General features: G+C 39.1%; 1 long non-coding RNA gene across 2 annotated transcripts in view; it reads left to right on the top strand.

Annotated features, from left to right (window-relative positions):
- Window positions 1–16,507, top strand: part of LOC110291612 — a 70,595-nt gene that overhangs the window by 10,482 nt on the left and 43,606 nt on the right. The window contains exons 2-3 of one of the 2 annotated variants that reach the window (XR_003836239.1): window positions 14,263–14,396; window positions 15,676–15,839. This is a non-coding gene — a long non-coding RNA (uncharacterized LOC110291612). Of the gene's footprint in view, window positions 1–14,262; window positions 14,397–15,667; window positions 15,840–16,507 lie in introns of both variants that reach the window. The other variant, XR_003836238.1, reaches the window with a different exon arrangement.

Raw genomic sequence — 16,507 nt, 5'->3', positions numbered from 1 at the left:
AAAAAAAAAAAAAAAAAACAAAGAAAAGCAAACAACTCTGGTCTCCTGTGTTAGCAAAGATTGATTTACCCACCTTTTCTTTTCTTTCTTTTTAAATTTTTCATTAGATAATTTCTTCATTTACATTTCAAATACTGTCCCGAAAGTCCCCTATTCCCTCCCCCTGCCCTGCTCCCCTACCCACCTACTCCCACTTCTTGGCCCTGGTGTTCCCCTGTAATGGGGCATATAAAGTTGGCAAGACCAAGGGGTTTCTTTTCCTAATGATGGCCGACTAGATCATCTTCTGATACATATGCAGCTAGAGACACGAGCTCTGCAGGTACTGGTTAGTTCATAATGTTGTTCCACCTATAGGATTGCAGAACCCTTCAGCTCCTTGGGTACTTTCTCTAGATCCTTCATTGGGGGCCCTGTTTTCCATCCTATAGATGACTGTGAGGATCCACTTCTGTATTTGCCAGGCACTGGCATAGTCTCACAAGAGACAGCTTTATCAGGGTCCTTTCAGCAAAATCTTGCTGGCATGTGCAATAGTGTTTGCATTTGATGGCTGATTATGGGATGGATCCCAGGGTAGGGCAGTCTCTAGATGGTCCATCCTTTCTTTTGTCTTAGCTCCAAACTTTGTCTCTCTAACTCCTCCATGGGTATTTTGTTTCCTATTCTAAGGAGGAATGAAGTATCCACATGTTGGTCTTCCTCAGCTATTAAAAACAATGAATTTATGAAATTCTTGGGCAAATGGATGTATCTGGAGGATATCATCCTGAGTGAGGTAACCCAATCACAAAAGAAGTCACGTGATATGCACTCACTGATAAGTGGATATTAACCCAGAAACTTAGAATACCCAAGATACAATTTACCCACCTTTTCTTATACCAAGTTTCAGGAGTCCAAAAATTAGATAGTGCCCAACAAGAACTGTATCTTTATGTCTTATTTTCCACTATGCTCCTTGGAGAAGTCTACATGTGAAAGTCCTTTAGTAAATTTGTTCTTAAACCTCAGACAGAAAGCTATCAGAATGATTCTGAATCCATGGCCAAGACAGTTACTCTAGCTGGGTGAAATTATGAGTTCAGAGTAGAACTGGATTCGGGCGAGGAATAGCCATGGCTTTCCAGTGTCGTGGAAGATATGATTCTTCCTGTGTCTTACTGAGTCACCCCATAACCTTGGCTCCTCTAACAGAATGTTTCCCTCACAGGCACCACTGGCACTAGGTTCAGGCATCATATTCAGACATAAACTGTATTCAGGGAAAGAGAAAGGCTTTATTATGTGTCTGAATAGTTAGTGTGGAAAAAACCTGCCCAGATACACGATTGCTGACTCCTCGGAGTTAAAATAAGATCACATGGGCACACATAAGCCAACCACTCTCAATGACAGTGAGACTGACATTGTCTTCTAAACAAGTGTCATTTATGGGACTAAAGGTGAGGTTCTCCCAAAGAACCAGGCAGCATGGAGGAGAGGAGCCATGTTTCTATGAAGGTCCAAGGAAGCTCTAGGAGATGCATTGCTGTTGGTTAGACAAATATTGTTTGCTGCCTTCTGTAGCTCAACTATAACTTGATTTCCACAACCTTAGAAAGAGTTCCCCAGGCCTGAGCCTCATGAATCATGTCAAAGTCTGTAGAAGAGGAAGTCACTTTGTGTTACTAGTAGGATTCAGTTCTTTCTTTGAGAAAATTAGTAAATTATAATATCACTTATTAATTCCTATACATAGGGCCTAATTTTGAAATGCCTGGCTTTCTGGGAAGTTTTGATTTCTCTATTAACCTTTATTGAGTCCTATTTCACAAGACCTTTTATACTGTGCAATGCAAATCGTGGACTAACTAGCTGAGTGTCTGAAGTATAAGGGGCAGTGAGCTAAAGTCCTCTGAATGTGAAGAAAAAGCAAAAAGAATAGAAAAAAATTGAAGGAAATTAGGTTAAGAGAAATCACGAAATCTTAGCAGGGTAGCATAGCACATTTAGTTCAATGTTTTGGTCCGTTTTGAACATTTTCCCACAATGCCTTCTGCCAGCCCTCAAGTCTCGTGCCCTGACGTAATTGCAAAGTATCATAAGCGAAGTAAATAGCCAGTCTTTAGCTGTTTGCGTTCATCCCCAGACTGACTCAAATTTGCAAAAATCTGGCATAATTTAAAAGTAAATAAATAGAAGCAACACGTAACAGAAGGCTCCCGACATAAACAAAGCTGTGCACGTTTTGTTTATTTATGGGATCCTGTAAAGTGTCAGATTCACTTAAAAATAGTCAGCATGAGAGTGATTGATTTTTAAAAACTGAACAGAATTCACTAACATGAGCATTTAAAAAATTAAGTAGTTTAATAAGGGGAAAATGGCTTTTGGATAATATTGTACTTTGGAAAACATTTGTCTATTCAGATTTTTTTTTTTTATTTTTTGAGGATGACTGTGAGAAAATCACCACTGTTTTTACTGTTGTTTTTCCAAAAGTGGATTGGGATTGGAATTGTAAGAAATCTCACCACACGTATAACACCCGAATGTCTCCTGAGATTGAGTGTTAAGTGTAAGTGCAATTATTCTATTTTAATCTTTTTCATTCAATAAAATTTTACCATATACTGAAAAGATGTCATAAGTTAAAAACTCTATGCCAGTGAAATTTTTAATTGACTGTTGTCTCTTCACTCGGCTAATAGCCATTTGCTTTCCCTCTCCAGCCTGAATTACTTTTTAGTGCAGTCTCTTCGAATAATATTTCTTGAGCATTTACTAGATAGATGAAATAATGTCAAGTGCTGAGAGTTGCTCATGGCTTAAAAGAGAATACCCGGTAACATTAGCATGCACACACACACACACACACACACACACACACACACACACACACACACTCCTAACAACAATTACCTCTCTTTTTTGTAAAGGGAAGTGGTGGAAGTTTTTATATAATTCGAATCTGACAAGAAAACACTCTGGAAACATTCAGGCATAACTTTCTGACGATGACCTCATGAGCAGCGTCCTTAAGTAGAAGGAAGTAGAAGGAAAACACAAGTGGAAGGAAAAAGACATATCCTGCAAAGGAAACTGAAATCAAAAGCTGAACAGACACAACATTTGCAGTGTTGGATATGGCCACAGGGTGAGAGCCTCTATGAAACAAAGAGAGTGACAGTGAGTGAGGTACCAGAAGAACAGAATTCCATTGTATACATACTTTTAAACAGTTACATAAGAAAGGGGGTTTAAAAATGTTCGTGATCTCTGCTGTCAGCCATGTGTGGTTTGCTCTGGAAGGATCCTGCTGATTGATTTTGGACAAGATGACTTGGAGGGAAGGGACACCCTGTTCCTTAAGGACATTTTAGATTCTCTGAAAGACAAAGCAGTCTGAAGAGGCAACGCAGTGGATGTCTGAAGTTCTGAAAGACAAAGGAGACTACAGAGGCAACACAGTCTGTAGTTGGTTTAAGGGACACAAGGGCCTCTTGACACAAGGAAGCTGATTCAGAAAAGTCATTAGCAAGGGACATGGTGTCAGAAAATTCCCCCAAAGAAAGATATTCCTGCATTGATAAGTGGTTCACAGAGACAGTCATGCCACTTTCTCAAAGAAGCTGCCATGGGCTCAACCCTTGTGTAATTCTCAGCAAGTCTACTTTGGTAAATCCCTATTATTCTGAGTGTGACTCCATAATCTATGTCTTTTCATTAAGTACCCCAAATATGATTGTTTTGTAATTTTTATAGGAAATTATCTATTTTATGTAAAAGATTATAAACTAAAGGCCCTTCCCTCATATTTCAACTTACCCATTTAGAAGCCAAGAATTGAAGATTTTTGCCCCCATAAGAAGGGTTTCAAAGTCATTGTTGTTCCATTTAGAGTTCTGTAATCAATAACATCTCATTGGTTCTCCAGTAGTCAAGATGACAAGAACAGGCCAGAATTCTAAGACTTGTGTATTCACTGCCACACTCACCTCCTGCCCTAATGACCAGGACGACTGATGAGTCACTGACCACACTGTTTCACCATTCTTGTAAGTGACAACCAGAAACTCTGGACTCTCAGGACCTCATTTATTTCCACATTCTAGCTTTCATGTGGCTCTATATACATGCCACCTAATAGCCATCTCCCATGTGCCTCTAGTTCCTGAGAGTAGATAGCCATTATTATCAAAATCAATTCTTTCCTCCTCAGGGTCTATGGAGGACCCCTTCATCTTCTTGCACTGGCTGAGATGCTCTTCATTCTTGGACATTACATGCCCTCTTGCTCTCTTAAGAGGTCAACAGGAAACTTGTGTCCTTGTTCCTCATTACCACTTCAGAATTATCTATTCTCTGTACTCTTTTTCCTCCCTTGCTTTAGTATGATGTCATTATGACGCACTACCACCATCTTTACTTCACGTCAGTCATCTAGAGAATGCGGGGCTCCTCTTCACCTCCTCAGACACCCACCTTCAGCTCTTTGCTGGCTCTACCACCATCCTTTGTCAGGTTCTGGAGGTTTTCAGTTCTTGCGTGTGTAATTCTTCTATTGCAATGATCATCTTCCATTCTTGCAAAGTTCTGTGGCCACGCTCTAGACTAATCATTGCTAGGTTGCCTTTCTAGGTCATTTCCCTGCATCTCTGGTTCTCAGCTACTCCATAATCTGCATCCCGGAATGTACAAGTCATTGACCACCCCCTTCTCACCATCACTTCAAACCTTTGTTTCCTTGTGTCGTCATTATAAAAAATCACTTGCAAGCATTCTCAAATTTCCATTATTAATAAATTTGAATGACCTATTTTTATACACTTGACTTTTTATGCCTTGACTATCTCCTGCCTAACTGAATTAGAGAAAAATCCTTTACCCTGATTGCACAGAGCTCGATGGTCTCCTTCACTCCTGTATCTAAGACTGAAAAAAAAAATACTATATGAATCTCCATCTCACTTGAATTTCTGTTACAGTTATTCAGGTAGGCTTTTTTAATGATACAGCATTACCACACCCCCACCCTCTCTGTTTTAAGTTTCCCCTCATCAACCCTATAAAATCACCTCCCTTATCTTTATTCCAGGTTCTAGCTCACTGAGTTAGTTCATAAAAACCACAGGAAGAAAAACTGCACAAGCCTCCTCTATCACATTATACTCTCCATTTATTATCTGTGGTCAACATTCTTTTTTTTTTTCCTTTTATGAGAAGGAACACTGGCTGTTCCTAGTTAATGTTCAAACCCACGAGATTTTCAGTATGCCGAGTCTGCTTTAAATTTTATTAAGAACTTCACTATAGAAAGGCCCACTTCCCAACACAAATTATTTAGTTACCATCACCACACAAACACATGTGCTTTGTCTTTATGGCGAACCCCACTTGTTCCCTCCAACTATGGCTCCATGCACTCATTTGGCAGTAAATGTTTCCCAAAGAAATATGCAAAGCGATGTTTTCTTTTCAGCTTTGAGTATTGAGCCAGGTTCAGCTAGTCCCAGGTAAAAGATTTCCAATGCCTACCCTTTGCTAGATTCAAATATAATTCAGTCTGCTCCTTCTCTTGCCCATACGTGGCATCTGACATTTTCTTACCATTGCTTTTTAAAAAACCACTCTTGGGATTCTTTTCTTAGTGATAAACTGGTTCAGGGTTAGACTCAGGTAGGCTTCTTCTTACTTGTCTCTAGTCATCCCTTTTCTCATTTTATCCAATCTAGTATCTTCATTTCATTCATATGCTATGGACTCCAGAAAGCACTTCTCCATTCTGGACTTCTATATCTAACTTATTAAGTTTCTGCATAAATTATCTAAAGTTGGGCACCTTTCTCCCTCAACACACCCCCAAACTGAATGCTTAACTAATGGATTCAATTGCATCATTTTTTGAATCAGAAATCTCGTAGTCATTCTCCATTCCCCTTTATGTCTATGATGGTTCATTTTCTGTGTCTACTCAACTGAACAAAGGGGTATCCACCTGGCAAAATATCATGAAATTGGTGTAACTGCAAGGGTGTTCTTGGGAAATCTCAACATTTGAATGTGTGAAGATCTTTCCTGTCAATGCTGGTGGACATCATGCAACATGAAGAAAAGGAAAGTATAGAAGAAGGGAAATATACTTCTTTCACCTTGGTCTGTGTGGTGGTTTGTATATGCTTGGGCCAGGGAGTGGCACTATTAGAAGGTGTGGCCCTGTTGTAGTAGGTGTGTCACTAGGTGTGGGCTATGAGACTCTTATCCTAGGTGCCTGGAAGTCATTATCATGCTAGCAGCCTTCAGATGAAGATATAGAACTCTCGTATCCTCCTGCACCATGCCTTCCATGGATGTAGCCATGTTCCTGCCTTAATGATAATGGATGGGACCTCTGAACCTGTAAGTCAGCCCCAATTAAATGTTGTCCTTATAAGAGTTGCCTTGGTCATGGTGTCTTTTCAGCAGTATAACCCTAACTAAGATAGTCTGGAACATCCATTAGCACTTGCTATCATTTGTCACTGCAGTCTTGGCACTTTGGACTCAGGCTGTGACTTATACTTTGGCCCAGGTTTTGTGAGCTTTCAGCTTGAACATACTATATTATAGGACTTCTCTGTCTCCAAAATCATGTCAGCCAATCTCCCATATTATGTTTCTCTTTTTGGTTCTATTTTCTTCACAGAATCCTGATTTATACAATCTTTTATTATATATATAAAACTAATCTGAAAAATCTTATGTTTTTTTCTAAAATAATATTAAGAAAATTATTTGTTTATATTCTGCTTTGATAACCTAACAACACTGAATTGACCCTTCCTTGTCCCATCTAATTCCAGTCACTGTGATTTTCCACACATAATTGATCTATTTTTCTCCATAGAATGTATTAACAGTCCTAGTAAAATTTGCTACAGTGCCTCATGTTTTCTCTCACATTCCCATGAAGAAACCATTTACTCCTCCAAGAAGATCTCAACTTGGCTAAGCTCTTCTTAGCCCTTGCCCTGCACTGAGAGGCAATTTTCAAGATTATTTCTCCTTCTGCTGGGCTTCCTACACACAATGGTCCATTGAAGAGGATGAATGGCTTATCTCCCAATCTTTCAACTTCGAATTACTATGAGCGCAAACAAACTGTAGCATGCACTACAAGATCCACCAAGTCATCTCCTGTTGTGACTTCGCCACAATTCATTCTTTTGAAAAAGCATTTAGCTCTCTTCTCATACTGCTCAATTGGTCCTCAGAGGAGTTACTGCCCAATAGCCTAAAGTCTCATGAACTGTGTGACCTGTGGTCTTTGTACTGGAGTTATCATAGAAAGCAGAGTCTATGGTGCTAGATGATGGTAATAAAAACCTCTTCAGAAGGTACAGAAGGAATACCACCAGTCCCTTGGTATTTGCAATGAAATTATTAAAGTGTTCAGTGACATAAAATGGAGAGTAGATATTAAAACTGATTCAGTGGCAGGCGCACCACTTCAAGAGTTTGAGAAGTTGTGGTAATGGTCATTTTAAGGAGTTTTGAATAGGGTGACAATTTCTGGGAGCCATATTAGGGAATGGTGAGGGAAACCCAAGTATGACCAATCACTAATACAAAGAGGGTCTTCTTTGGCCAGTGCACAGAAAGGCTGAAGTAATGTTTTGCTTAAATAGGAGCTGAGTGCAGGAAACCTGGGATTCCCAATACTAAAAGACTCTCAAGCTCTAGAATGGGAGGAAGTGACAGTCCAAAGACCTATGACATAAATATCTAAGTTGAAGTATCCCTGAACTTCAAACCTTCAGATTTTCTCAAATCCTAAAGATTCTCCTTCTTAACTTGAAGACTAGTCTACATTTGTTTCTGGTCTTTTCTTTGTGAGATTAAATATGCTTTCTGTAGGATAAGCAACCATTCCTATCCTGGGCTATCCCCAGTCATGTCTTCTGTTTCTGCCTGACACTAAGCCAGTAACCAGAGTTAAGTCACCATATAGTAATATACTAAATTAGGAAAGGAGTTGTACCTAAAGGAAAACTAGTCAATTTATGTCATGAGGATCCAGGACAGAGTACATGGTACTCAAATGTGAGAATGTTGATTAATTGTTTATCCATAGGATAGTGCCCCCGCCCTGGTTATAAGGTTTGAAATTAGTGCAAAGTGTCTGGAAGGTAAGATAAGTAAGGTGCTAGAGTAAGGATCTTCTAGATGCCTGGAAAAATTGCGGGGCTCTCCTCTGTGAGGTGGAAGTGTTAGAACTGTTTCAAAGCTACCGTTGTAAGACATCAAAGTCTCGCATAAGTGGGCATTGACTGAGTCAGAGAACCCAAAAGACCACTATGATCTCTGAGGGAAAATTCCATGTACCAAAGGGAAAATGAATGTTTTAGCGGCCCCGATAATAACCAGCCTCGTTGATAGCAGTGGGACTCAGAGGGGCCCTAATTAATGGAGAGAAGGTGGCAATGTTGAACTGTCAAACTCCAGTTGGTACAATTATTATAATAAGTAGTACCATGAGAATGTCAGGCAGGCAGATGCCTATGGAGAGCTGTAGAGGTAGAGAACAGAATTGAACATATGTAAGAGCAAGATGTGTGTGTATCTGAACTAGTTACAGTGAATGAAGCAAAAAGGAAGGAAGGTGGAAGCTGAGAGAGGTTACTCAGATAAAGAAGTTCCCATCCCTTACCCACATCCCATGCTTAAATCTGTTTTTGCACCTGGGGATGGCTGACTGAAGAAAGTCTTTTCCCCAAGAAGAATAAAAGCAAAAACACCTCAAAGACAAAGCAATGATTCCATAGTCTCTTTCAACCAGACCTTGACATTGGCTAGTGTAGTTATACATAAGAGTGAAAAAAAAGTTTCAAAAGATTTGTTATGTGCAGAATCCAAGTTCACATAACTTAGAGTGCTAAACATCATTATTGCCATCCTGTTTTGAGTAGAGTATACCTGTCAAATTCCAGCAGTGGAATTTTATAAAAATCCAATGAGTTTATGGGCTTGTTTGATAAAAGAATGCACAACTGAAGTAAATACAATTTATCTTGTGAAATGCCCTGTCATAGATCTCTGGACTCTAGGCTCCTAGCCCTGCCTTATCCCGACAAAGGCACAAGCAATGTTTCTTCCCTGGCCACTTATTATGGTGGTAGATATTAGAACTGCTGACCCTGAGACCAAAGCAGAATAGGCAAAGACTATTGCCACCCTGAAAGGCATTGTAGATTCAAGATCATTTATCCACGTTGTATTTTCACTTAATTCCTTAGTCAGCTCCTTAAAAAAATCCAGAACTATCCTAGGTTTATAATTTACAGAAAACTCAACAAAGAAAGAAAATCTGACATATATGTGTTTTGCTAGGATCAGTTAGCAATAGTTCATGTCAAACAAATGTAGTAACTTATTTGACTAAGTGTTATTTTATACTTTTTCAAAAATTACTGCAAAAAAACTTTTATATTCCCTTTAAATGACAATTAAAGGACTGTCAAAGTATATTTTGGCAGTCTTCGGTTAGTACTAAACTGTTCTGCCATGAATTAAGGTTGAAGGAATTTAGGGTATAAATTCTGTGGTCAAATGGGTTATGTCTCCAATGGGGAGAGTACTTTCTATAGGGTTCCGTGAGCATCTCTTAGTATTTAAACCGGGTGTCAAGAGTTCATGTCTGTGCTAATACTTATATGGTCTTCCTTTGTTGTTCTTCCCAGAATCCTTCAAAATAATCATAAATGAAAATTCCACTACTCAGCCTGAGATGGGTCAGGGGTAAAGTGCGCCGGCTGCTCTTCCAGAGGACCTGGGTTTAATTCCCCACACCCAAGTGGCATCTCACAGTGGTCTGTAACTTCAGTTCCAGGGGATCCAATACTCTTACCCAGACATGCATGCAGGCAAGACAGCAATACACATGAAATAAAAATAAGTAATAAAATTAGAAAGAGAGAGAGAGAGAGAGAGAGAGAGAGAGAGAGAGAGAGAGAAAAGAAAGAAAGAAAGAAAGAAAGAAAGAAAGAAAGAAAGAAAAAGAGAGAAAGAAAGAAAGATAAAAAGAGAGAAAGAGAGAAAGAAAGAAAGAAAGAAAGAAAGAAAGAAAGAAAGAAAGAAAGAAAGAAGGAAGGAAGGAAGGAAGGAAGGAAATTATAGTATGAAACCTTGCTTCCTGGGAACAAGCCTTCACCAATGTTCACTTAACACAGTAGTAACTCATTTCTCATTCTGAGGCTTTATTGTTCTTTCTTACTTGTATAACAGGAGAATCTTGGGAGTAGAAATTTTGTTTTCTTCCTTTCTCGATGTACCCCGCTTCAAATCCTAGGGCAGACCCCAATTTATTAAAAACACTAAAGAAATATTTAAATAAATTCATGATGCATACCAAGACTTCATACTTTGGAAATTACAACTGGTTTCATAACACTATGGTGCCTCTAAAACTACTTTCCTTCCACACCATCTTCCAGGTGACTCAAATCTACCCTTGAAACTATAGGTCTTCTTCTCAAGAACTGCTGTTCCTTTTTAAAGTTTTGTAATTTCTTAAATTATATGCCACATGATCCAATTCTTTTACTTCAAAAGGGAAGAATAATAGGAAGACAATGTCACAACACAGATGAATACTATCCATGATCAGTTTAAAATGATTCTTAGCATTGCACCAGCACATTTTAAAGCTCACCTCAACATGATGTGAGTTTTTCTTGTGTTTGCTAGTTTTAAATTTGTGTTTCTGTTGATTACCCTATATTATTTCACTACTTCTGCACTAACCATTTACCTCATGACCTAGAGATTCTGTGTTTTTCTTTATATATCTTTAATTATGTATATACACGTTTACCCCTTTTGGCATTGGACATAACTTGTTTTAGTTATTGTCACGGGCAGGCACATCACCCGGATGTCTTCTCAACTCAGAAGCTGGGAGTGCAGTTGCCATAAACTCTGGGTGAGTGATTCTGTTATTTGCCAGGAGCTATTTCCCCACTGGTTACCCAATTACCCAAGCACCCACTGACATAAAATGACTTTTTATTCTTTTGCCCAATGTAAGAACACTATGATGACCATTTCAGCTAAAATTCTTTTTTTTTAATTAATTAATTTAGTTTTTTATGCTCCCTTCCCCTCTCACCCTGACTGTTCTACATCCTATACCTCCTCCCTACCCCCTGTCTCCACGTGGATGTCCCCCACCCCACCCCACCCCACCTGACCTCTAAACTCCCTGGGGCCTCCAGTCTCTTGAGGGTTAGGTGCATCATCACTGAATGAACACAGACCCAGCAGTCCTCTACTGTATGTGTGTTGGTGGCCTCATATCAGCTGGTGTATGCTGCCTGTTTGGTGGTCCAGGGTTTGAGAGATTTTGAGGGTCCAGATTAATTGAGACTGCTGGTCCTCCTACAGGGTCACCATTTTTCTCAACTTCTTTCAGCCTTCCCTAATTCAACAACAGGGATCAACTGCTTCTGTCCATTGGTTGGGTGCAAATAACTGCATCTGACTCTTTTAGCTGCTTGTTGGGTCTTTAGGAGGGCAGTCATGATAGATCCCTTTTTGTGAGTGCTCCATAGCCTCAGTAATAGTGTCAGGCCTTGGGACCTCCCCTTGAGCTGCATCCCACTTTAGGCCTGGCTCTGGACCTTCTTTTCCTCAGGCTCCTCTCTATTTCCATCCCTGTAATTCTTTCAGGCAGGAACAATTATGGGTCAGAGTTGTGACTGTGGGATGGCTCCCCTCTCCCTCATTTGATGTCCTGTCTTCCTGCTGGAGGTGGGCTCTCTAAGTTACCTCTCCCTAATGTCTCATCTTAGGCCCGTTGAGTTCTGAGAGTCTTTCACCTCCCAGGTCTCTGGTGCTTTCTGGAAGGTCCCCCAATGTCCTATTTCTCCAGGTTGCCTGTTCCCATTCTTCCTGCTGGCCCTCAGGGCTTCAGTCATTTTCCCTCACCCAATATCAGATCAGGTTTCCTCTTTCCTCTCCATCCACCTCCCCCCTGTTCACTTTCTCTCCCAGGTCTCTCCCTCCCTCCCTACTTGTGATGGCTTTCTTCTGTCTCCCAAGTGGGACTGAGGATTCCTCACTCAGGCACTTCATCTTGTTGATCTTTTGAAGTTCTGTGGACTGTATCTTGGGTATTTTGTACTTTTTTTGTGTGTCTAGTATCCACTTATTAGTGAGTACATACCGTGCATGTTCTTTTGGGTCTCACTCAGGATGATATTTTCTAGTTCCATCCATTTGCCTGCAAAACTCAAGATGTCCTCATTCTTAATAGCCGAGTAGTATTCCATTGTGTAAATGAACCACATTTTCTGTATCCATTTTTCTGTTGCAGGTTGACTAGGTTGTTTCCAGCTTCTGGCTATCACAAATAAGGCCACTATGAACATAGTCAAACATGTGCCCCTGTGGCATTGTGGGACATCTTTTGGGTATATTCTCATTTTATCACTGAATTTGACATTCTTGCAAGTCTTGTTTTCCAAGCTATATTCTAAGAAGTACACAAAGACTAAATAAACTCCACCTCATATTTTGCTTCCAAAAGACTCCACACTGTGTAAGAGTTCATATTTTATTTTCATCTCTACATCTTACTATATTAACTGACTATATAGTGCCAAGCTATGGGCATAGATCTGATACATTCTTTTCAATGACCATTTTTCTAAGGTTTGCTTGAACTAATTTGTTCGCTCCAGTGGTTCTAAGTGTATTTCTTTCAGCTTTCATATATGCGTTCATGTTCTTGCTTCAGTGCAAATGCACATGTGATTGAACACAGAGTGGTCAGAGAACAACCTATGGAGTCATTCTTCCTTGGATGACATCATCCACCAAGTTCTTTGAGGCAGTGTCTCTTATTGGCCTGAGAATTGCTTACTAGGGAAGGCTGGGCCAGTGGGTCCCAGGGGTCTGGTTGTGTCTGCCCCTTCAGCCTTGGGAGCACAAGCATGCTTCAGCACACCTGATGTTTTCATGAGAATTCTGACCTTGACTTTAGGTCCTCATGTTTGGGTGACAAACTTTCTTCTAAGAGCCTCCAAAAGTTTAGAGCAAAGGTTCTGAAACAAACTAACACTCCCATCACAGACCAATTTAAGAACAAAATACTTCCAAAGATCCCATTACAGTTTTATTAGTGAAATCTTTACTTTATTGTTGAAATCCCCACAAGTTAATTTATTTCTTCTTATGCTCTCTTTTTCACTACTACCAACACAGTTCAATACCTTGAGAAATTTGTGCCTAGTCCATACAGAATTAAACTTCTATATATTTTGTTTCTGTCATTTTTCCCTGATTTTGAGAAATGTAAGAAACTATGCTATCAGTATTCTTCTTTATCTGGAATAAAGCATAATAAGGTTAATTTACTCTTCAACAAGTTTAGTCCACATGTCCTGGAAAGCATTTTAAGTTATAAAATTTGAAATAATAAAGAATAGATTAGAATTCAGAATATAAAAAAGGATCATATAGCTAATATACAAGAAACTCGGTGTGACTTGAGTTTCTTAGTCTGTAAAATAATTATGCCTTTGGATTGAGTGAGAAGAAAAGATTTTGTAAGCCCATTGTTTTGGCAGAGGATTTTACACAGAGAAGATGGTCCATAAATCACTATTAGTATCTTTTCATATGTTTGGACTTTCCTTCAGGTGGTGTGTGTGTGTGTGTGTGTGTGTGTGTGAATGAGAGAGAGAGACATATTCCCCTCCCAAAGTTGTTAATTTTGAGAGAAATTCACCTTAACCATTCTTTGTGCAAGTAGAGTTGAAATATACACAGGCTTCATGATACCTAACGAAAGGTATTTACCTTCTTAAGACATTCCCATTACATTGGTCACCAGAAAACAGTTCTACACCTAAACTGAAGAAGTGGACAGGGATAAAAACCTCTGATTTAAATCAAACTTTAAGCTGTAGAAAAAAACAAAACAGAAGCAAATATTCACACAATATAGCCATACAGTTTCCAAGAATCAGTTCATATCTAAAACAGGGCTCTTGTCTTGATGTAGAGTTAATTGGTGCTATTTTTCCTCATCTTTCCTTTGTCCAGAAATCAAGTTTCTCAGCTGTTGGAGCCCATGAGCCTTCCTTCACAATGTAGTAGAAACATAAGGTGTTGTTTTGTTTTGTTGCTGATTGTTTTCAGGTGATGCTGGCTTGACTCATAAGTGACACTCAGATCTGTTACATAGTTTCAATCCTTCATTTTTTTTCTCCTCTGTTTTACATGCACTCTGTTTGACAGCATTGGACCTTGGGTTTGGAGCTTTCGTCTTGGATTACTTCTCCCACCCTGTCTTGCCAGTCTGCTGACCCAGATTTATAGAAATCTGCCCCCCATCATGCTTCATCTCCTCTTCAAGTAAAAGTAGATACAAGGTAAAGTAGAATCTGTTTCCCCTGGAAGAGTGACTGTAAGTTGGGGAACAGTGAATGGATTGGAAGTAACAGAAAACCTCTGACAGAAAACAGGAAGGAGGTGGAAAATTCTGAGAGAAGTTTGCTGAAAATCTTCTCCCTGTCTTCCAGGCAGCAGAAGACGAAGGCAGGAGGAAGCCAGCTGTGGTTTAGTGATTCAGTACTTTGTAGAACAGTCCTGAGCAAAAGATGTAACACACATTAGGCAATCTAACAAGTAATATTTGGATGGGTATTCACTTAGCAATTTTATATTAAACATACCATTCAAAAATATCCTTACTTTCATTTGATGGATCATGACCTAGGATGGTATTATCCCACAATGGAGCATTTAAAATACTCAGGGACATTTTTATCATTAAAGGGATGAACAGATGTCCCTTGTGTAATGATGGCAGTGATCAAAGATGTACACTTTGAATATTCCTAGAAATCTAGCCCAATAAAGAATAAGTTTATACAGATTACTACCAAGACTCTGAGAAATATAGCAGCGTAGATGGAGACAGATCATCAGCCAGTGGCAACCTCCTATTTTACATATTACTGATTATGAGTAACCTTTAGCAAACACAGCAGTTGCTGCAGCTCTACCACCTCCACCTTTGGCTGTGTAAATAAATTCTGTATGTTTCAAAGCTGTCTATTCAATGTCAAGGGGAAAGGTCAAAATAGTTCTTTAGTATACAAAGTCATAAAGTAAATAATGCCCAGCTGAGTCAGCTATTTTCCATTTCCTCGTCAGCTAAAGGATCTTGATTTCATAAACATACACAAGCACACACACATATACACACACAAATGCACATGCACACACAAGCACACATGCACATGCACGCACATGAGCACACATACAAACCAGACTTCCCTAATTCAGAGACAGTCTCTGAGCCCAAAGGTTTCTAGGAAGACAGAGATACATCTCTGCTTATAAACATAAGCATATGTTCATACACAAGTTGCTCTGCAAATTGCCAAACACCCAAACAGACTATGTTTATCAAAAATTTCTCTGCAGAGAATTTTAATAAATAAGTAAATGATGATTTATTGCAATAGCATGGGCTGTCATCAAATTCAGACACAGATATCTGAGAGGTGCATGGTCATCAGTGCAGGGGATGTCCAGGAACAGCAATGTTCACTACCCTGGCAGAAACTTTTTTTTTTTTTTTCCATTTGAAAATGTTTTCAGGTGTTTGGAAAAAATATTCTTATTCTTTTGTGAGTGTTGCAGAGATTTAGACTCATCACGACTTGAAGATGGAAGCTGATGGTGTAAGCACTTGACAGCAATGGATCCCTTATGAGTACTATTTCATGGACTTCTGGGACAGGAGTTCAAAGGTTACTTCTTTTTTGGTGACATGCATCTTTGAAGGAATGTGATTCTTGTTTGAGGTATCATATTTTTTGGTCATCTAAATATTTTGTTTCCAAGTGATTAATTATTTAGGATATATTCCTAATATCTGATTATTTCTCATTTTATTTTGAAATTCATAGCTCTAGAAAGTGCCTGTTTTGATTTCTGTAATTATTAAATACAGCTCCCTTTAGCATTCTTTTTCTCCTTTCTTCCTTTCTTTCTACCTTTCTTTCTTTCTTTCTTTCTTTCTTTCTTTCTTTCTTTCTTTCTTTTAATTTAGGAGCAGAATCTTGCCACTGCTCATGCTGGCCATGAATTAATTACATAGTCCATGCTGGCCTCAAATATGTTGTCTGGTACCATAAGGAATTGTTTCAATGTTCTGATACTCTAGATAATGTATAGCACAAAGGACTCCCTGTTTGCTTCTTATCTATGCAAAAGTTAATACATGTTATAAGTTCATGATTCCATAACTTTGGAATATTACATATTTTCAGAAATGACAGGACTGGAACTGTTGATGTCACAAGTTTCCTGGAAGTGTGCCAGGTCTTCTTCCTTTGTAGCTATACCACTGCCTTACTGAGTCTTCTAACCTCTCAAGGGCTCAGTGAAATTTGTTAGATAAAAATGAGCTTTAGAATCCAAGTCCTGTATTTTCCTAGACTTAATTTTAGAAGTACAATGGAAACATAGA

The sequence above is a fragment of the Mus caroli genome, chromosome 3 (assembly GCF_900094665.2).
Source record: "Mus caroli chromosome 3, CAROLI_EIJ_v1.1, whole genome shotgun sequence".
Lineage (NCBI taxonomy): Eukaryota > Metazoa > Chordata > Mammalia > Rodentia > Muridae > Mus > Mus caroli.
The sequence above is the reverse complement of the archived record's forward strand: the minus strand, read 5'-3'. Positions and strand labels throughout refer to the sequence as shown.